The sequence below is a fragment of the Bufo gargarizans genome, chromosome 9, assembly GCF_014858855.1.
Source record: "Bufo gargarizans isolate SCDJY-AF-19 chromosome 9, ASM1485885v1, whole genome shotgun sequence".
NCBI classification, from domain to species: Eukaryota; Metazoa; Chordata; class Amphibia; order Anura; family Bufonidae; genus Bufo; species Bufo gargarizans.
This window is the reverse complement of record NC_058088.1, coordinates 6054817-6077978: the sequence shown is the minus strand read 5'-3', so window position 1 is coordinate 6077978 and position 23162 is coordinate 6054817. Positions and strand designations below refer to the sequence as shown.

The 23162-nt window shown below is 41.9% G+C and overlaps 1 protein-coding gene across 1 annotated transcript in view; it reads left to right on the top strand.

Annotated features, from left to right (window-relative positions):
- The first annotated feature begins 2218 nt into the window (after positions 1 to 2218).
- The window catches only part of LRFN1 (leucine rich repeat and fibronectin type III domain containing 1), a 189648-nt gene continuing 168704 nt past the window's right edge, over positions 2219 to 23162 (top strand). Inside the window, 1 exon segment of the mRNA XM_044268541.1 lies at positions 2219 to 2305. The gene's annotated coding sequence lies outside the window, so the exon portion shown is untranslated.

The window sequence follows — 23162 nt, the reverse complement described above, 5'->3', positions numbered from 1 at the left end:
AGCTCTATGTGTGCGCTGCTTATATCACAAGTATTATTACTACGTCATACCTGGGGGTGCTAGGTTTACTCACCAATCAGCATGTTAGTCCTATTATATTTGGACCAGTCTGTGTACTGTACCATTACTGTTCTGTGAGATTTATGTGTTTACTGCTTATTTTACATGCACATCCGAGCCCTGTGCCGCGGACGATGTCATCTCTGTCCCACAGAATGCTCCATAACAAACAATAATGTCCCAGCTGATCAGCCCTGGCGCGCAGTTCATCATTCACGTGTCAATGTCCATCTCTTCTTCCATATTATTTGTTATGGGCCATTTTGTGTGTAGTGTTGATATGTGTTCTCCCTCCCCGGGGTCTTCATGTCTCCATTCTCTATAGTTATTGTGCTTTACTTCTCTTTATATACCTATATGGTTTGTTACCACTTCTATTTATGTATGCTTATTTTATTACTTTATTATTAGTATAATTATTGTTATTATTATTATTTCGGAAATCTGCATGTGAATAGGGTTTGGAAAATCTCATTCACATGCAGGGGATGTGGACTGAACACAGATGTCAGTGTAGAATTGTATGTCCTATTGTGTGTGCTGCCTGTTACACCTTCTATGTGCAGCGTCTATGCTGCCTGTCCTGTATGTGCTTTATTAGTGTCTATTGTGTTGGTTTCTGTGTGTAAAGTCTGTGTTACTTGTATGTGATCCATTGGTGTCCTTGTGTAGCTATACTGCTATTACACTGTATATTAGCAGTTATGTCTCCTGTGTGTAAAGTCTAGGTTACTTGTGTGTGATGTATTCCTGCCCTTATGTGGCTGTATTGCTGTTATTACATTAGCAGTTATGTTTTAGAGTATATCCTATGTCACATGCATGTTCTCTATCTGTATATTGTATGTTAGCTGTTATGTTTTAGTGTGTGGTACCTGTGTTACATGGATGTGCTCTATCTATCTATATAAGCTATGTTTTAGTGTATAGCACCTGTGTCACATGTATGTGCTCTATCTACATATGTTAGCTATGTTTTAGTGTGTAGTACCTGTGTCACATGTATGTGCTCTATCTATGTATATAAGCTATGTTTTAGTGTGCAGTACCTGTGTTACATGGATGTGCTCTATCTATCTATATAAGCTATGTTTTAGTGTGTGGTACCTGTGTTACATGTATGTGCTCTATCTACATATGTTAGCTATGTTTTAGTGTGTAGTACCTGTGTCACATGTATGTGCTCTATCTATGTATATAAGCTATGTTTTAGTGTGTAGCTCCTGTGTTACATGTATGTGCTCTATCTATATAAGCTATGTTTTAGTGTGTAGCACCTGTGTTACATGCATGTGCTCTATCTATATAAGCTATGTTTTAGTGTGTAGCACCTGTGTTACATGCATGTGCTCTATCTATATAAGCTATGTTTTAGTGTGTAGTACCTGTGTCACATGTATGTGCTCTATCTATGTATATAAGCTATGTTTTAGTGTGTAGCTCCTGTGTTACATGTATGTGCTCTATCTATATAAGCTATGTTTTAGTGTGTAGCACCTGTGTTACATGCATGTGCTCTATCTATATAAGCTATGTTTTAGTGTGCAGTACCTGTGTTACATGGATGTGCTCTATCTATATAAGCTATGTTTTAGTGTGTGGTACCTGTGTTACATGTATGTGTTCTATCTATATATGTTAGCTATGTTTTAGTGTGTGGTACCTGTGTCACATGTATGTGCTCTATCTCTACATGTTAGCTATGTTTTAGTGTGTAGTGCCTGCTGCTACATGGATGGGCTCATGCACACACATGTGGCAGGACTGTGCCGGGCACTCGGGTGTTTTGCTCATGCATGTGCCGGGGCGGCTGTGGGCAGACCCTGCACGTGTGCGATGCCCCGATGTTATGCGGCGCAGTGCTGAGGACTGGCCCCGGGGCCCCGCCTCCCGCCGCAGGCCCCGCCCTCCCTCCTTCCCTGTCACCTCCAGCCTCCCCCACCCTAAACACCCAGACTAACCGAGCGAGGGATTGGACAAGGCGGCTGCCGCGCGGTCCTCCCGGGGGTCGGATGTGCGCCCTTCCTCTGCCTCTCGGGGGGCTGTCAAGGTGCGCGCACTGCCGGGGCGCAGCGCCATGGCCTGGGATAACTAGCCGGGGATTGGAGCTATGGATGGAGCCCTTCTTGCCCTTTGAATGCCCCCTCCGTGCCAGCTCGGTTGCTTGAGGCGGGGGCTGCTGCAGAAAGGGCGGCCAGTGCTGGCACCAGGTGGATGGCATGGCGCAGGGAGAGCCCAGCTGAAGGTAGGTGGCCGCACACTGCAGTGCCAGCCCTGTTTTCTGCTGCCTCCTCAGCTCTGTCTCTGGTGATGATGATGATGACTGCCTGGCTGTCTCCAGCTCTGGATGGATCTCCATGGACTGTCACTGACAGTCTCTTTCTGGTTCCCTCCAGCTGGGACTGTCTCAGGTCGTCTCTGTCTGTGCTTGGCTTTCTCTGACATCCCCTGCTAGCAATGTCTCGCTGTGTTTCTGATGCTTCTGTCAGGAGGGATGAGGGTTTCTTGCAAGTGGTTCTGATTCTACCAGTTATTGATGCAGAACTCATCCATGGTGCTGTACCTGCTGTAGTCCATAAACATGTCCCTGTCTATGGTCCTGAACCTGTAATAGTCCATGTTCCTGCACCTGTCTATGGTCCTGAACCTCTAATAGACCATATACCTGCACCTGTATTAGATCATATTCCTGCACCTGTCCATGGTGATGAACCTGCAATAGTCCATATTCTTGCACCTGCTCATTTTGTTGAACCTGCTGTAGTCCATATTCCTGCACCTGTCCATGGTGCTGGGCCTCCAACAGTCCATATTCCTACACCTGTTCATATTAGTCCTTATTGGTGGACCTGCTCCTTTCCACGGTTCTGGACTTCTGAAGTCCAGCTGACCCCGCTGCAGTCCTATATTACTGCTTCTGTCCATGGTGCTAAACCTGCTCCAGATTATATTACTGCCCCTCTCCATGTTGCTGACCTTGCAACAGTCTGTATCGCTGCCCCTTTCCATGTTGCTGGACCTGCAGTAGTCTATATCACTAGACCTCTCTCTGTCCATGGTGCTGGACCTGCCCTAGTCCATATTACTGTCCCAGTCCATGTTGCTGGACCTGCTGTAGTCTATATCACTGGACCTCCCTCTGTCCATGGTTCTGGACCTGCTCTAGATCATATTTATTGACCTGCCCCTGATGCTTAACCTGCTCCAGTAGATATTACTGGACCTGCTTTTGTCCATATTGCTGAGTCTACTACTGTCCATGGTGCTAAACCTGCCCTAGATCATATTTCTGGACCTGCCCCTGATGCTTAACCTGCTCCAGTAGATATTACTGGACCTGCTTTTGTCCATATTGCTGAGTCCACTACTGTCCATGGTGCTGAACCTGCTCTAGATCATATTTCTGGATCTGCCCCTGATGCTTAACCTGCTCCAGTAGATATTACTGGACCTGCTTTTGTCCATATTGCTGAGCCTACTACTGTCCATGGTGCTGAACCTGCTCTAGATCATATTTCTGGACCTGCCCCTGATGCTTAACCTGCTCCAGTAGATATTACTGGACCTGCTTTTGTCCATATTGCTGAGTCTACTACTGTCCATGGTGCTGAACCTGCTCTAGATCATATTTCTGGACCTGCCCCTGATACTTAACCTGCTCCAGTAGATATTACTGGACCTGCTTTTGTCCATATTGCTGAACCTACCACCGTTCCTAATGCTCATCCCTCTTCTCTTAGCTCAGCATGCCCTTATTCATGGTGCTGATCCCTGATCATATTGCTAGGAATACCCCTGTGTATGGCGCCATTTCTCTCTCCATAATGCTGAACATAGTGATGGAAATACCCCTTTCCATCAAGATAAAAGTGTCCATATCCATAATGCTGAAGCGACCCAACGGTGATAAACATGTCCTCCTGATCTTCCACTGAATCAGATTTTGGATGCCTATTACCTACAAGAAGGCAGGATCAGTGTCACCGGGCTAAAAGTCAGCACGTATGTCACATCATATCTTCACATCGCAGGTCATTGACACACAGTGCTACATGGTAACAACCCTGAAACATACAGTATAATCATCAAATAACACGTAGACCGTGAGACCTGCCAGGAACAGCTCACACCTCGACCAGCCGAGGCTTAATATTCATCAGCAGCTCTGAGACCGAAATCCATTTATGATTATTATTTGCATACATGTAGCAGCCCTTAGAGGTGACATCCACATATATGCTGCTCCCCTTGAGACATCTCAGCAAAACTGCATCCCACCATCTTCTCACCAGTCAGCACTCTGCATCAAACAGCCCAGGAACATGCCTTTTTTTTCCATTCCCTGATGCATGATACCAGCATTAATCTTCCAGCCTTGACACGTATCAGCAGCACATAAAAAGGACTAGCTAAAAAAACACCGACCAGTATGATCATCTATGTATGACACAAGGATGGATATGCCTTGATGTTCATTAGCTCCCCCGAATACATGATAAAGTCCCCATATATCATGACACGGCAATGTCCTATAGAATTGCATGCAAGATTGTGATGCATCAACCCAGATCTTCTACCTCGTCTGCAGGGCGTTAAGGCATGGGACCATCCCCAGTGAGCAAATAGGTGGGAAGCTTACTGCAAATGTGATTAACACAAATGACACTGCCAGAACTTATCTTCTGGATCTCATTTGTCTGCCCAGAAGGGGTTTAGGCTTGTTTGCTGATGACCATTCTGCTATACCTGGGCTACTAGATGCAGAGTCCTGGAGAAACCATCCACTGCACAGTGCACTGATGGTCACTGATGATGTTCAGCTACTAGATGCTGAAAATGATAACATTTCTAGCAGTTAGGTCCGATGTGAATGGGTCCAGACGGTCAACGGTCTAGAAAATACAGCTAATCCGGTTTGGAGGTTCATTAGAAGCAATGGGCTCAATAACTAGTGATTGAAGTGGGGTCTAAGTTTTGAAAATTTATTGTAAAATGTCCTAAAAGGGGAAAGAGAGTTTCTAATTTTTCCCTCCATTAATTAATAAGAAAGGAGAGCAACATCAAGGAGCGTGACTTTGGAGGGTCTGGTGTATCCATGCATTACTTGGGCAGCCCGTTGATTCCACTGGGGATTAGGTAAAGCTTCCTTTTCCCTGTGGTGGGACTGCAGGAATCTGAAGAGGTTACTCCACAGATTACAGCTGATTGCTGGAGGTCCCTGCGACGGTGTACCCTGTGATCAGCTTATTATCCGGAGACCTGCGCCATTCTCCAAAGTCAACTTTCTTTTTTTAATGTGCTAATAAATACTGCAAAGGGTCTCAGAAAAGTGAAGTTATGAGCATTTGGCCTCCATAGTAACTCCATGATGTCTCATACTTATCGGGTGTCTAACTCTCTCTTTTCTTCTCTCTCTTCTGTTTATTCACTTCTCTCTCCTTTATTCTTATTGATTCTCTCTCTTCTCTTTAGTCTTCTCTCATTTTTCTCTTCACTACTCTTCTACTCACTACTATTCTATTCTCTCTTTCTTTCTCCTCTCTTCATTTTCTTCTATTTTATCTGTTCTCTTAATTCTCTTTGCTTACTTTCTGTTTACTCACCCCTCTCTCTCTCTTTCATCATTATCCTTCTCTTTATTATTTTCTCTTCTCTTTATTCACCTCTCTCTCTCTCTCTCTCTCTCTCTCTCTTTCTCTTCTCTTTAGTGTCTCTCTCTTCTCTTTTTTCACTTCTTTCTCTTACCTTTCTTTTTAATGAATTCTCTCTCTTTCTTTATTCTCCTGTTCATTCGCTTCTTTCTGTTTTCTCTTTACTCTTTATTCTCTTCTATCTCTTTCTCTTCCTATTATTCTATTCTCTTTGAACCGTATTCTGTCTCTCTCCCTCTCTTTTCTTTTATCTCTATTCTGCTGTCTGTTTTATTCTCTTCTCTTTTTATTATTCTCTTGTCTTTTCTATCTTGTGTTCCTTTTATTCTCTTCTATCTCCTCTTATTTCTGTCATCTTTTTATTCTCTTCTCTTTATTTCCTTTTTCTCCCCCCCTCTTCTCTTATTTCTATTCTTATCTTCTCCTCTTTCCTTTTTATTAGTCTCTCTCTCTCTCTCCTCTTTATTCTGTCCCTCTCTATTCCCCCTCCCTTTTCTCTTGTCTCTATTCTTCTCTTTTCTCTTCTGTTTATTCTTCCTCTTCTCTTATTCTATTTTCTCTCCCCTCTAGCCTGTCTCTCTCTCTCTTGTCTTCTTATCGCTATCCTTATTATTTATTCTCTTATCTTTTTCTCCTTCCATTATTCTCTTCTTTCTCTCTCTCTCTTCTCTTTCTATTTTGGCTCTCTCTTGTACATCCTATTATAGATGCCATTTGTTTACCATTCATGTACAAAATTAACTTAGTACAACGGTCCTTCAAGTCATCTGGAGTGTACAAAACGGAAAACCTTAATTAATCACACGTTTATCTCACTTATCATCAAGTCTTACAACTTTCTGGTTTGTAAATGTCATTAGTACCTTTATGTAACCCATTTTGTATTTTAGGTTCAGTGTTCATTTCCCTTAATGAGCTCAGCTGTGAGATTCTGTTACAAACATTAGCATGATGGGGGGCTTGCTGAAATAACGGCATAGACTTGATAATGATGGTACTTGTAGATGGTGACATGGGTTGTCCACTCAATGCCAGGTTTGGGTAGAAAATGACACCACAGGGTTGATTAAGCAAAATGTGCACAAAATAAAATGTAGGTGAATTATCCATATCAAACAATCAGGTCGGTGAAATCTATGAGCTGAAGTTTAATTTGTAGGCACAGGTATCTGTTCCAACCTTCCTCTACGATAGTTATGCAAAAAAAAAAAAAACAGTAGTGTGTCAAATGGGTTTGCTTTTTGGAATATTTTCACCTTCTGCAGTTTCTTCTGCAATTTAGTGACTGTACCCCTCTATTCTGCTCCCAGCTAGTCAACTGTGAGACCCCTATAAGCTACTTGAAACCACCTACTCCTCTATGTTATCCTTACCTTTGCTCATCCTAGGTTGTCCAGTCAATTGCCAGGCCACTATTCATGCTTATAGGGGTATTGTCATACCAAACATTCATGGCATAGGAAATATGTCTGACAGATGTTGGTCTTTCCTCTCTCCATCATGGTCAAGCTCACTATGCTGTGCTGTTTCTGTAACTCCAATTAAAGGGGATTATAGGAGTTACAAAAACAGTGTAGCACAGTGAGTTTGGCTGTTTTAGTAAACCTGACCACCTTTCGCTTCCTAGATATAGCTGCTAGCGATATCAGGTGAGATGGGAAGGGATAAAGAGAGCTTCATTCTAGACATGGGTTCCAGAGGTGAAACCTCCATCTAAGGTGTATCTTAAGATGAGGTAGGATGTCATCATGAGAGCCCCCTTCTAGAGATAGATGCAGGTTCCAGAGTTGAGGTCCCCATATAAGACTTATCCTAAGATCAGGTGGGATGTCATCAGAGGAGCCCCATTCTAGAGATTGATGCATGTTCCAGAGGTGAGGCCCCCATCTAAGACATATCCTGAGATAAGGTGGGATGTCATCAGAGGAGCCCTATTCTAGAGATAAGTGCAGTTTCCAGAGGTGAGGCCCCCATCTAAGACGTATTCTGAGATGAGGTAGGATGTCATCAGAGGAGCCCTGTTCTCGGGACAGGTGCAGGTTCCAGAGGTAAGGCTCCCATCTTAAACGCATCCTAAAATGAGGTGGGATGTCATCAGAGGAGCCCCATTTTAGAGATAGGTGCAGGTTCCAGAGGTGAGGCCCCCATCTAAGACGTATCCTGAGATGAGGTGGGATGTCATCAAGTGATCCCAATTCTAGAGATAGGTGCAGGTTCCAGAGGTAAGGCCCCCATCTAAGAAGTATCCTGAGATGAGGTAGGATGTCATCAGAGGAGCCCTGTTCTCAGGACAGGTGCAGGTTCCAGAGGTAAGGCTCCCATCTTAAACGCATTCTGAAATGAGGTGGGATGTCATCAGAGGAGCCCCACTCTAGAGATAGGTGCAGGTTCCAGAGGTAAGGCTCCCATCTTAAAGGCATCCTGAAATGAGGAGGTTTGTCATCAGACACTCTAGAGATAGGTGCCGATGAGACCCCCATCCAAGGCTTCATGCACTGACCATATGTATTTAGCGGTCTTCAAATTGCAGATCTGCAAAATACAGATACTAATTGCGCCGCATCTGTCTGCATTATCTTTTCGAGGATTGACGGAACGATCCATGAACATTGTTCACAAAATGGGGACCACAGACCAAATGAAGTCAATGAGTCCACACAGAAAATATGTGGGCGGCACATGGACCGCATCTGTATTTTATGGATCTGCGGAATAGATACGGTCATGTGCATGAGTCCAAGGGTGTATCCTGAGCTGAGGTGGGATGTGATCAGAGGAGTCCCTTTCTAGAGATGGTGTGGGTTCCAGAGGTGAGACCCCCATCTTAGGCACATATTCTGAGATGAAAATTCTGCTTTAAGCTGTAGAACCAGCAGAAGATCTAGACCAAACACAAAGTCAAGAGACACTGCTATTCTGGCCCGATAGGTGAAATGCGTGTTCCAATTTCTTTTTAGGGCATCTTGGAACCCAGGTCCTTTACGTTTCTTTCCTATGACTGTATATGGTTCCTGTATCCCATGGCTTTAATGGAGTTTTTTTTTTTTTTTTTTCATTTTGTTCTAGTAATATGTACACGTCCTTCTAGGTAAGGTTCATTAATTTCCTCTTATGGTGTCGGTAACAGCCCAGTAGCAAATTTGTAGTTCCCTGTAATGAATATTTGTTTTTAGTGCATTGCTGCATATGTCATCTCTGTACGGTATCACCTTCACCATCTTAAAATAATGTCATTTTCCATCCATTTACGCTGTAAACAATGAATCGTGTGTCATTTATCTGATGATAAGCCCGAGCACATAATGGTTCTCCATCGGTAATAAGCGTGAACTCTGATCCTGCTTTTATTAGGCTTTAATTTTCTGATAATGGTAAGTGCCAATAAGCGGATACAATTGAATGCACATTATGTAGTGATCTCTGATAGGAGACAGCTAGCGACGATGTATAGTCATTGGTATCAGAGATCTCCCAGTGTTTACTGGAGAGGATCTGGAGGTCTCGTGACCTGACTAAAGAAGCCGTCTTCTCGTTCCTTATTCTTTATGAAGAACTAGTAATCGCTTCCATGTCGCTGATGTGTATAACTGAACGAGCAGCTGGAGGCTGGACACACGTCTTAGCATGGAGGACAGCAGCTTACTATGGTCCTTACAGTGCATGCAATACAGGTCAGGTAGATGCAGGGCTAGAAGGGAGCACAGGCCGTATAGATATAGAGCCGTGTAGTACATGCAGCACAACACATGCAATACAGGTAGAGAGCAGTATAGTGCATGTAGAGAGCAGTATAGTACAAGTAGAGAGCAGTATAGTGCATGTAGAGAGCAGTACAATTCATCCCGAGAGACAGCTGTACCATACATTTAATACAGGTAGAGAGCAGTATAGTACAAGTAGAGAGCAGTATAGTACAAGTAGAGAGCAGTATAGTACAAGTAGAGAGCAGTATAGTGCATGTAGAGAGCAGTACAAATCATCCTGAGAGAGAAAAGTACCATACATTTAATACAGGTAGAGAGCAGTATAGTGCAAGTAGAGAGCAGTATAGTACAAGTAGAGAGCAGTATAGTACAAGTAGAGAGCAGTATAGTGCATGTAGAGAGCAGTACAATTCATCCCGAGAGACAGCTGTACCATACATTTAATACAGGTAGAGAGCAGTATAGTACAAGTAGAGAGCAGTATAGTGCAAGTAGAGAGCAGTATAGTACAAGTAGAGAGCAGTATAGTGCAAGTAGAGAGCAGTATAGTACAAGTAGAGAGCAGTATAGTGCAAGTAGAGAGCAGTATAGTACAAGTAGAGAGCAGTATAGTGCAAGTAGAGAGCAGTATAGTACAAGTAAAGAGCAGTATAGTGCAAGTAGAGAGCAGTATAGTACAAGTAGAGAGCAGTATAATACAAGTAGAGAGCAGTATAATACAAGTAGAGAGCAGTATAGTGCAAGTAGAGAGCAGTATAGTACAAGTAGAGAGCAGTATAGTGCATGTAGAGAGCAGTACAATTCATCCCGAGAGACAGCTATACTATACATTTAATACAGGTAGAGAGCAGTATAGTACAAGTAGAGAGCGGTACATTTCATCAGGATGAGAGCAATGCATTACATTAAATAGAGGTGGAGCTCATACAGGTAAAGTACATATGTATATTTATATAGTTTAGTACATATACTGTACATACCAGAAAATATATATAAATTACATGAAGTACAGGTAAAGAGCAATATATATATATACACACAGTATAATACAGGTAACGTATATTACAGTGTATATAATAAAGGTAGATAGTAGTATAGTACATGTCAAACAGGTAAATATAAAAAAAAAAGGTGGAAAGCAGTACAGGTGAAGAGCAGTGTAGCACATGTACTGGTAGGGAGCAGTGTAGTACAGGTGGCGAGCAGTACAGTGTAGTACATGTAGAGAGCAGTACAGTACATGTAGTACTGGTAGGGAGCAGTGTAGTACAGGTAGAAAGCAGTATAGTGCAGTACATTTAGTACAGATACAAAGCAGTACAACGCAGTACATGTAGTACTGGTAGGGAGCAGTGTAGTACAGGTAGTACAAGTGAGGAGCAGTACAGTACATTTAGTACAGGTAGAGAGCAGTACAGTGCAGTACATGTAGTACTGGTAGGGAGCAGTGTAGTACAGGTGGAGAGCAGTACAGTGCAGTACATTTAGTACAGGTAGAGAGCAGTACAGTGCAGTACATTTAGTACAGGTGGAGAGCAGTACAGTGGAGTACATGAAGTACAGTTAGAGAGCAGTACAATGCAGTACATGTAGTAGAGGTAGAGAGCAGTACAGTGCAGTACATGTAGAGATCAGTACAACACAGTACATGTAGTACTGATGGGGAGCAGTACAGTACAGTACATGTAGTACTGATAGGGAGCAGTACAGTGCAGTAAATGTAGTATTTGCAGAGAGCAGTACAGTGCAACACATGTAGTACACGTAAAGAGCAGTACATGTAGTGCTGCCAGAGAGCAGTACAGTGCAGCACATGTAGTACAGGCAGAGAGCAGTACAGTGCAGTACATGTAGTACAGGTAGAGAGCAGTACAGTGCAGTATATGTAGTACAGGTAGAGAGCAGTACAGTGCAGTACATGTAGTACAGATGGAGAGCAGTACAGTGCAGTACATGTAGTACAGGTAGAGAGCAGTACAGTGCAGTACATGTAGTACAGGCAGAGAGCAGTACAGTGCAGTACATGTAGTATAGGCAGAGAGCAGTACAGTACATGTAGTACAGGTAGAGAGCAGTACAGTGCAGTACATGTAGTACAGGCAGAGAGCAGTACAGTGCAGTTCATGTAGTACAGGCAGAGAGCAGTACAGTGCAGTACATGTAGTACAGGCAGAGAGCAGTACACTGCAGTACATGTAGTATAAGTAGAGAGCAGTACAGTGCAGTACATGTAGTACAGGCAGAGAGCAGTACAGTGCAGTACATGTAGTACAGGCAGAGAGCAGTACAGTGCAGTACATGTAGTATAAGTAGAGAGCAGTACAGTGCAGTACATGTAGTACTGGTAGAGAGCAGTACAGTGCAGTACATGTAGTACAGGTAGCGAGCAGTACAGTGCAGTACATGTAGTACTGGTAGAGAGCAGTACAGTGCAGTACATGTAGTAATGGTAGGAGAGCAGTACAGTGCAGTACATGTAGTACTGGTATGAGAGCAGTTTACAGTGCAGTACATGTAGTACTCGGTAGAGAGCAGTACAGTGCAGTACATGTGTACCTGGTAGAGAGCAGTACAGTGCAAGTACATTTAGTACTGGTAGAGAGCAGTACAGTGCAGTACATGTAGTACTGGTAGAGAGCATACAGGCAGTAATGTAGTACCTGGTAGAGAGCAGTACAGTGCAGTACATGTAGTACTGGTAGAGAGCAGTACAGTGCAGTACATGTAAGGTAGGCATACATGTAGTAGGTAGAGAGCAGTACAGTGCAGTACATGTAGTACTGGTAGAGAGCAGTACAGTGCAGTACATGTAGTACTGGTAGAGAGCAGTACAGTGCAGTACATGTAGTACTGGCTGATAACGCTGCATATAACAACATACTGAAGATCGGCCCCACTAGACAGCCAATCATTGTCTCCAGTTGCCTCTAATGTGATCTGCTCTTTATTATAACCAATCACGGGCATTTTTCCCATGAAATAATCCACTTATTGTGTGAAAGTTCCATAGGGTCAGCAGAAATCCAGAATTTTGGTCTCTAGATATGACAAAGAACAAAATAAACTCTGAATCATACCCCATCCACATAATTCTCCTCATAAACTAAGTGGATCTGAAAGTGAAATTAATATGTAGTGAAACAAATGCAGCGCAATTTTCCTTTCATTATAGAAGTAATCTGAAACCCAGCCTTGCTACTTTTGCAGACAAGCTCCTTTGAGTTCTCCCTTTAAACCACAATTACCATGCATATGAGATTTGTGTATGGATAATGAGCTTGTTTAATGGGAGCAAGCACTTTTTATGAGAACATACCCATAAAAGCAGTCACAAACAAACGCATATAAACATTGTATGATCCTGGTTCTTCACAAATGGCTGCCCTATTGTCTTGTTATCCTGATGCAGATGAAATGTGTCCTTTTTTTGTTTTTCAATTCATGGGAAACATCATCAATTAGAAGAAGTAAATTAATTGTGAATCATCTCATAAGACATAATGTCTGGTTCCAAAGTCACCTCCAAATGCGTTGGGGCGATTAATCATGTTAGAGCCTGGGTCTACCAAAGGATCTTCTGGTGCTCTGATAGGACCAGTCTTCTTGAAGAACAGTGTTTGGAAGGATCATACATTAGGAGGAACTTTTCTTAGAGAATTATAAGAAGATATCCTTTATGCAGGCATGGCAGGTAGATGAGGTCCCTTGAGTGACAAAGTCCCCTCTGGCTTTTTTTTTACCCTGGGCTTGTTTTACATGTCTCACCTGTTATCTGTAGACCAGGGGGTGTTGATCCATCCTGTAGACCACTAGTGGAAATACAGATGCAGCAGAGTTAACAGTCACAGTCATAACACAATAACCAGATGTGAAAACTCATCAAGTGTGACTGTTAATTCTGCTCCGTATATCTTCTGTGATACTTCCTAAACTGCTTTCTGGACTGCCTGAACGTCCATGCGGTCTGAACTTATCTGTGCAAGGGCGTTTCTGAACGTCCTTGCAGAGTAAGCAGCTAATCATCCAGCTGCAGGAGAAGGGAGCCATCTGGCAGTGACAGCTAGCCTCCCCACAGAGAGGTAAGGGACTTTTTTTGAAACCTCCATCTCTGTCTACGTAGCACTCAATAAGTGCTGGGTATACAGATCGTGAAGCAACACCTACTTGATCAATGGGTTCCTGTGGGTTCCTGAGCAGACCAAGATCAGCTCTGCAGTGAGGAATGGCCTAGCAAAAACTCTCTGGGGGCTGTATTTGTCAAGTAACTGGGGCTAATATGGCAGCAATAAAAAAAAAAAAAAGGATATTTACAATGTTAAATACCCTTTAAAAGTCTATGGGCAAAATAAAGGCAAAATAACATTAAAAAAATAATAATATAAAGAACGCAGCCACACCACTGCTTCTAATGATCAATACCCCTCCTCTTTTTTCACAACCATTATAGAAAGATGTTGACATAATTTTAAATTTGCTTTTTAGTTGCACTTTGTGTTATTAAAAAAAAATTATAAATCCCGGGCTATAAAAATGTAAAAAAAAAAAAAAAAGACATAAAAATAAAGCTCCATGTATCAGTATAAAAAAGCACAAAAAATAGTCGCAGAACCAAATGGAAACCAAAAAAGTTATGGCTTTCAAAGACTCATGCTCATGTACTAGAAAAATTGAAAAGGTGTCTGGTCAGGAAGGGTGGGGCGGGTAAATGGCCCGGTCTTGAACTAGTTAATAATGGTACATTGCCTTTGCGGGGTATGACTGATGGATTTGTTCTGTTGCAATAAAAGCACAACTTTACAATTGAGACATATAATTAAGAAAATGCCTGGCTTTCCCTTATTACATTAGACCTGCAGCTCTCAGGTAGGACTGAAACATCTTGACAGCCATGCGTTGGAGACCCCTGCATTAGAGCCTGACCCTCGTTCATCATGTTACCCTACACAAGATCGTTGCTTCAGTTCTAAAGGAGCGAACACAATACACAAGTCTATGGAAAGGAACAATAGATACAAGCAATTACATCTTCATTGCATAATCTCCTGTCACACACATTACACTGACCCAGTCACCTCTTTCCTAATTATATTATTTGTCTCCTTCATTTGGCTGGCATCATAGGCTGAGACATGACAGAGAAGACTTGCCTGCATCATGGGGTCTCGCCTGCTCCTATAACTTTGGTATAATAACCCAGCTCTCATGACAGTGATCAGAGACCATAATTGTAGCATTCCCCCTTATGTGACAACAATTCCAGGAATTATAAGGTCCTGGGTTGCCCTCTGGTGTCTTCATTGGCATATGTATTATCTTAGCCTTCTACACAGAATGTAGACATTGCCTTATAATGAGTTGTTATCTGCTGTGCTCGGTACTGCGGTCCAAGTCCATTGACTTTTTGCCACTGTGCCTTGAGCAACCCTCCATAGAGCACCATTGCCCCTTGATTCTATCATCAATGAGGGCCATGGTGGTCACCATCGAAGGACTATCCATGTTGACTAAGAAAGATCTATGAAGCCATACATCTCACATGTCGGTTTCCCGATCCAAATGTATGTATCATATATACTGTATGGTCTATAAGGGAAACCTAAAGCTCGTTGTAAGAAAGTTCATATTTTTCATAGAGGTCCATATTCTTCAATGGCTTCTCATCGAGTAATTGGCCAAATGTAGAAACGTGCACCCAGTAAAAAGCAATAAATAATGAGATACTGAACATACTGGGAGCTAATAAATGACACTCTCTGGGCAATGGAGTTGATTTTATATTTCAGATCTATAGATCGTTTCCAACATAGAGACAAGAATAAGTGGGATCAAAAATAGGGACTGTCCCTACAAAGATGGTTGGCATTGGTGGCCATGTGAATAGTGAAAATTAGTTATTAATATAATATGGTACAATATGATGCCATATCCTTCTCATCATTCATGGAGACCCTTCCAAAAATGGTAGTCTACTAAAATGATTCTGGTCTTTACTGCCAAGATCCTGTTGGAAGTAGAAGGCTTAGGGAACCTCATGGTGTCAGGGTGTTCAGATTGGCTCAGGGCAGTTTTTTCCAGCCAGAGCCAAAGGTATACATTCAATCTAGGTCTGTGCTATATACTAAATAGTTCATAGGTGTGATAGGTAGACATTGCGCTGCAAAAAGTCTCCTAACCATAGATTAGTCCCGAGACATTGGCTACGACCGAACTGCTGTATCAATCTATAAGATGCCTCTCGTGAAAGTGACATACCTATGGATGAGGCACTTATCATGAGACATCAATGGCTTGGATGCCGTTCTTCTGGTTAAGAAAAGCTGTTGTACACAGGATGTACTGTAGATAGAGAGGGATTGATGAGGCATGTGTCCCAGTTTTAGGCGCCAGGGAAAACACCAAAACTGAATATTTGACCCCAGTGAAGAAAATCCTGGCTCCGACTGCATCAGGAGCTTCAGTAACAAATAACATTGCGCTGCATGTGTTCCTTTCCCCATCAAAATGATGGAAACCAGCCAACTCCATTGCTCCTCGTTTCAAGCAGCATCACTGTGTTGTGGGTTCCATTTATGATGGAAACCACAATGCAGATGTGAGTAGAGCCTTATAGAAGTATCTGAGGCTTCATTTTATCAACCTTCCGCCAAAAAAGACATTTTGTTCCATTTTCATTTTGGTAATGCCAGTGTCCCCATCAAATCCACTAGTCTTCCCACTGTCTTATAGCAAGCAAGGACAGGTCATCATCTTGAGATCTCCATGTCTGGCTAGAGCCTTTGTTGCCCATCACAATATTTGTAGATGTAGAAAATATCTCAGGCTGGAAATATCTGTAAACACATTCTTATGTATTTGCTCCTTAGGTAAATAATATTCACATAAAGAAACAAGTCAAGACAAAACTGTTTTGTCTGTGCAAACAGCAGGAAATGCCGCTGACGTATGTTCAAGAGTGAAAAGAAAATGCAGATTACTGACATTTTGTGCCAGAATTGGCCATTTTATAAACCATTGTGAATTTGCAGTGACAAATGCTTGAACACTGGGGGATGCGCTCAAATGGGCTCTCAGCATATGTCCCATGATCATGGAGTTTGTATCATATCCATAGATTAAGTACCGCATGGCTATCCCAAACACACAAAGCCATCTGCTGTATTGCTCTTGTCTATCAGCTCCCACAACATCTGTCCTCACTTTATCCTACTCGCTGCTCCTTTCTAAGATAAATTCTTATATTCGAGGAAGGTGGCAGTGAACCTAAAGATATTTTCTAATATAAATCCTTATATCCCATACACAAGATGTAATTTGACTAGATGAACCTGCTCAGCAGCAAAATGTCCCCCGAGCTTTAACTAAAATAGTTGAAGCTATGGTAAGTTGAATAATTGCATTGCCAAGTGTCCTGGACATGTATTTTCTTCATCAGTTGATCTTTCGTTGCCTTCCCTACTGAGAGAGTTGTCATCTCTAATATGTCCTGTTGAAACCATGATGTCATCTTAATACTGACTTGCTTTGAGGAACTTGTACTATATCTTTAGGTAGTATAATAGGAAGCTATCCCATACATTCATACTGAAATCAGGTAGTACTGATCTTCACAACACAGAAATACATGAGGTCTCTTGACTTTGGCCACTCATATTGAAAGCTGGGCTCTCTGAGGTTAAGGTCTTTGACTCTTCTGTATTTTTATACTGACCTTCAGAATGAGAAATATATTATGTTTATTGACGATTTATATTAAGGATTGGTAGAAGGAACCTTCTGTCTCTTCTGTCAAGGTCCTTGACTCTGCTGTATTTTCATATTGACCTTGCTATAACAATATATGAGGTTTTTTTGGTCTTTACCACTCATAGTGAGTAATGATGCAGGGGGCCTTCTGTGTCACATTAGGTTCACAACCTTGAATCTTCTGTATTTTCATATTGATTTCCACAATCAGAAATATATGAGGTATCTTGACCTTGACCACTCATATTGAGGATTGTTACAAGGAACTTTCTATGTCACATGAGGCTCAGAACCTTGAATCTTCTGTATTTTCATATTAAACTCCACAATAAGAAATACATGAGGTATCTTGACTTTGATCACCGATATTGCAGACTGGTAGAAGGGACTGTCTGTGTCCCATGAGGTTCAGAACTTTGACTTTTCTGTATTGTCATACTGACCTGCACACTAAGAAATACATGATGTCTCTTGACCTTGACTACTCATATTGAAGACTGGTAGAAGAGATCTTCTGTGACCTATGAGGTTTGGAACCTTGACTCTTCAGTATTTTCATACTAACCATCACAGTAAAAAATGTATGATGTTTCTTGACCACTCATATTGAGAACTGATAGAAGGAAACTTCTGTGTCTCTTGAGGTTAAGGACCTTGACACTTCTATATTTTCCTACCGACCTTCACAATGAGAAATACATAATGTTTCTTGGCCTAGACCACTCATATTGAGGGCTGATGCATTGAACATTGTTTGTCCCATGAGGTTCAGGACCTTGAATCTTCTGAATTTGCACACCGACCTTCACAATGAGAAATATATGACGTCTCTTGACCACTCATAATGAGGATTGTTACAAGGAACATTCTGTTTACCATGAGGTTTAGAACCTTCACTGTTCTGTATTTGTATACTGATCATCACAATGAAAAATATATGATATTTCTTGACCATTCAAATTGATTTTCATACCATCCTTCATATTGATGAATACATGAGGTTTGTTGGCCTTGACCACTCATATTAAGGGATATTTCCTGCAAACTGTATGAAATAAATGCATGTTCTTGCAGCATTCTCACTCTCTTTCCTAAAAACTTTAACCACAGCACTCCAATTTATAATGCAACCTTAGTGCCTCCAATAATAATGCTACTACAGTGCCTTTAAAGTGCCCTCATCAGCAATGCCGCCAGTGGACCCATTTAGAGTGCCTTCAGATTATCTCCTTTACAATGTCACCTAAAATGAGAATACATTCGCTGTAGGAGACTCCTCTCCATGGATGGACTCTAGGCAAAGCAACAGAAGAAAGATCTGCAGTATTTCCAACAATGATGTAAGTTCATTTGCACTAGTGTCTGTTAATACATAAGAGTACTGCACCCCTCTCCGTTCATCAGCAATTGATCCAATTACCATTGATCTACTCAGCACCACCAGTGATTATCATATCAATCCCGATACACCTGTTGCTGACCCCTAGTTTAAAATATTGATTTACCAATATTTTCATGTTGACCTCTGTAGTGAGAAATTGTGACTGTTTCTTCTCTTTGACCTACAGTCCATTGCAAGGAGCCTGCCATGTACCTTCACAATTATCTCAAATGTAAGGATTATGCCGCTTAATTCAGAGTTTTCACAAGAGGATCTTACATTGCTCACATTCTTTATTGCCCCCAGATTAAGAAAAATCTACCGTGTGCTTATCTACTTTGATCTCTTCATTGAGGAACCTGTCCTGTCCAGCTATCTAATCCTTTTGATTTAGAATTTGTGTACTCATTAAATCTAGCCATTCAGTAAAGTGTCCATGTTAGAGATGACCAAATTTCTTGACATTTGTTTTGTGTCCTATTTGTCAAATTTTTCAAATAATTTGATTCAGGTCCAAATCCCTTTTACCCGAATCACGTATTATCCAATGAAAATATATAACACTCTAAGGTCTTCTAGGTTAAGTGAGATATAAACGAAAGTGAGTGAGACATGCAAGACAGTTCTCCTTTTAAAGGTCAAAGAGTACTGAGTGTCTCAAGACAAAATTGCCCTGGTTAGCTGAGTGGCCTGGGGGAAGGGGGGTGCTCATTATCATTAGGAAGACCACCTAGTATGCATGAGGAGTACTGCAGTTTCTCTTTTTCTCTCTCCCTCTCTAATTCTCCCAAAATGAATCATAATAAATTTGGGTCCATTAGAATCAGAATTTTTGGGAAATTTGTGATGAATTTCAAATCAGTAGAATTGATTTGTTCATTTCTAGTCCACGTAGCCGCATGTCTGCATGATATATCTGTCCTCACCATCTCTCATCTCTTCTGTCGGTCGGCTATGGAATATATCCACTTACATCTGCTGTGTTCATACATGATCGGAGCCATCTACTGTACAAGTTCTCACTAGGAGAAACCTGTAACATTCCTACACATGTGTGCGAAGAAGCATTTGTGAACTTGTAGGATCTACTCAAAAGGGCCCTAAAACCTTGTGAGATATTCATAGATGTGTATAACCTGTCACACAACGTAGGCGAGGAACCTGCATTGTCATTCATTATATGCAAAGCAGTCTCAGGAATGGTCCATAAAGCTTCTTATCACCTGGATAATATGGGTTGTAAGGTCTATTAATCCTTGATAATTATGTCATTCATTCTTGTGATTATTTATAGGATTTACAGTATGAGGCTAATCATCTCCAAGACATGGACAAACAGTTGCGCCACTAAACAGCTGCATGGTGGATGAAGGGTTACAATATATGTCTTGGTGCCTCAGTTCTTGAGAGATTCTTGGTTCTTAGGGTCCCAGAAACATGTAACGGGGTAAGGGTCTGTGTGTTGTTGCTGGGATTTCCTCTAATCTCTGATGTGATGTATCCTCATGTTTGCTTCTCAGGAGTTGTCGGCATGTGGTGAGTTTGCGGTTGACGCTTTGATGGTGGATGTGTCTGATGATGAAAGGAAGATGCTTCCGTAGAGTATTCGCTGGGGGGAGTGGGTCACTTGAAAAGCAGAATTTAGAGGGTCCTTTGCCTTCATTTAACTTTAATAAGAGAATAAATTGGTACTTTAACCCATCAATGGCAGGTTCAGGTAGTGCGATATACCAGAATATTCACCGGCGGAGCTTATGTCACTTGACTCTTCTGAAATATTGAAGCAGCAGTCAATGTTTGGGATCACTTTGCCATGTGGGCACTACCTGTTACCTGTAGATTTACATAGTAGTGCAGGTACAACAAATGCATTAAGGTACTTTAATTCAGTGAGTTACCTAATGAAGCAATTAAAGCTCACGTTGAAGTGAACACCTTCAGACTACCCAGTGTTTCCAAAGTGTTTTTTTGCCGGTCATTGCTTTTTATTTTTCCCTTAGGCTAATTTCACACAAGCGAGTTTTCTGCCCGGATGCATTCCGTTTCGCCAACAGACAGCATCCAGACTGAACCCCGACCCGTTCATTTCAAAGGCTGTATGCATTGTTTATCACAAATCATCGGTCCGTTCTGGAAAAATCTTCATTCATTTCATGCAGGACTGATCCATTCAAATCAATGGGTCACTGCAAAAATAAAAAACTGATGGGATGTGCATAGCATCGGAAAGCAGTCTGCTTTTCATGGGTGGTTTGTAGGAGATGCTGTGGGATATTATTCAGTTTTTCTTCACGTGCATAAAAAACAGATGTGAAACAGACGCAATCAGGACGGAAAAAAACTGAAACATGAAACTGATTTAATTTCCATACAAAACTTTCACTGAACAGACCCTGACACATTCTGTATGGCTCATGTGAAAAAGGCTATAGGGTCTTTTCCGTTTTGGAGCTGGTTTTGATGCATTTTATGCATCAGAAGTAGCGCCAAAAATGACTCCAAACAGCCTCCCATTCATTTCAGCAGCATTTGCTTCCATACCGCACTGGAAAAAAAGAAGCAGCATGCCCTTTCTTGGTGCGGAATCCTATTACAATCAATGGGAAGCAGCAAAATTTGTTTGCTTGTCTTCTTGAGTGGTTTTTGGCACCTTCGAGCAAACCTCAAGCAGAAAATGCAGTTTTGAAATCATGTATAATAAAATGTGCATGATAAAAACGTTTCAAAATCAGCATGGATTCCGCGCCAAATTTTTGGGGCCAGATTTTCTAAATCCTTCAAGTGAACATAACCTTTGGGTGCACCTAGCCCCGTTGTTTATCTTCCAGCCATTCTAAAAGTTCTGGGACATGTACACAAGAGAGCGCGCTGGCATGGGCTAATTCGATGCCCACATTTCTGTTTCATATATGAGATCGCACATACACAAGCACGAACCTGCCCATTTTTCTGCAAATCCATATTAATTAGAATATGGCTTCTAACGTAGCTTCAGTTTAGCTCACACACTTTCTAAAATATGACGGGCTTTTGCATGCCAGAAAGATCCCAGTTCATACATGACGCAGACCTCAGACAGCATGCAAGACATTGTTTTCTACGTGTGCAGAGCATTGACATTCACTAATATCCTAATTTAATAGTAATTACCCTGGGTGGGACTAAATCATCACATGACTGTGCACACCTGCCACACAACGCCAATTTGGTACTAGGTGATTGACACGTACAGAAAGCATATGACTGGTATAAACTGTCCCATGGAGACCCTCACAATGTTCTTTCCATCTTCAGAATGAGTCAGTGAAGCGTTCTGTGGATGCACTTTGAATGAGCCTAGTGAGGATAATCTATTTCTCCACGTTTCGGGAAGTGTCCTAGTTTACCCTAAACTGGGAAATCCACCTTTATGTCTGTCTATAAAAGAATGTCACTTATTGACTGAACAACATGTAAGATGTCGACTTGTGTCCCTATAGACATCACCTGGCCCTATCTAACTTCAGTGTTATATTGTCACGCCGGATGGGATATCAGACAAACAGATAAACCAGCAAACCAGGCTCTAGGCGAGAAGCAGGGGAAGGGTCACCTCCTAGCAAATCCCTGACTTCTCTCCCTGGTCTGCTCAGCCCACATTCAGACCTAGATGGTAGGAATGATGTGTCCTCGTGCCTGGGCTAAAACACCCTGGATTCCCTGAGATGGTGAAAAGGGGAATAGGAGCAGCCTGCTCGCACAGAACATGGATGGATGAGATGACACTAACACAACCAAGATAGCAAACAACAAAAACTGAAACCATACTTATCTTTTCAGAGCTGGAACAGACAACCTTCCTTCCTTGCTTCCAAGGCCAGAATGATTTCTATAACCCGCTCAGAGCACAGGGATGGAGTGCTATTTAAAATAATGACTCAACCCAGTGCACCTGATGGAAGGTGGATCCAGCATGGCTCCAAAACAAAACACTAAATACGTGCTGCTATTCTGGCCGACCTCCGCGCATAGTCAGAGCAGGGCATGACATATATGCGCTACCTTCCGAGGTGACCATGTCATATAGGACAGGTCAAGTTGTGCCACCAAAGAAACAGAGGATCCTATGGACTCCTAGGACTTAACCAGAGATAAATATAAGTCCTAGGGGGGAGAGAAACCCACTTGTAATACTTCTTTGAGTGAGACATGCAAGCCAGTTTTCCTTCCAAAAGGATAAGAGCACTGAGTATCTCAAGATAAAATTTGCTCTGGTTAACTGAATGTCCTTGGGGGTGATCATTCTCATTAGGGAGACCACCTAGTATGCATTATTATTGAATTCTCGCTTTCTCTCTCTCTTCCTCTCTCATTCTCCAAAAATGAACCACAAGAAAATCAAGTTCATTAGAATCAAAAAATTTTAGAAATTCAGGATGAATTCTGAATCGGTAGAACTAATTCGCTTATCCCTAATTTGTAGCCTCATCTCTATGTGATAAATCTGTCCTCACCATCTCTTCCATCCATCTTTTCTGTTGGCTGTGTGACATATCCACCTACATCTGATGTGTTCATGCATGATCGGTGCCAGCTACTGTACAAGTTCTCACTTTGAGAAACGTGTAACATTCCTTCCCGTGG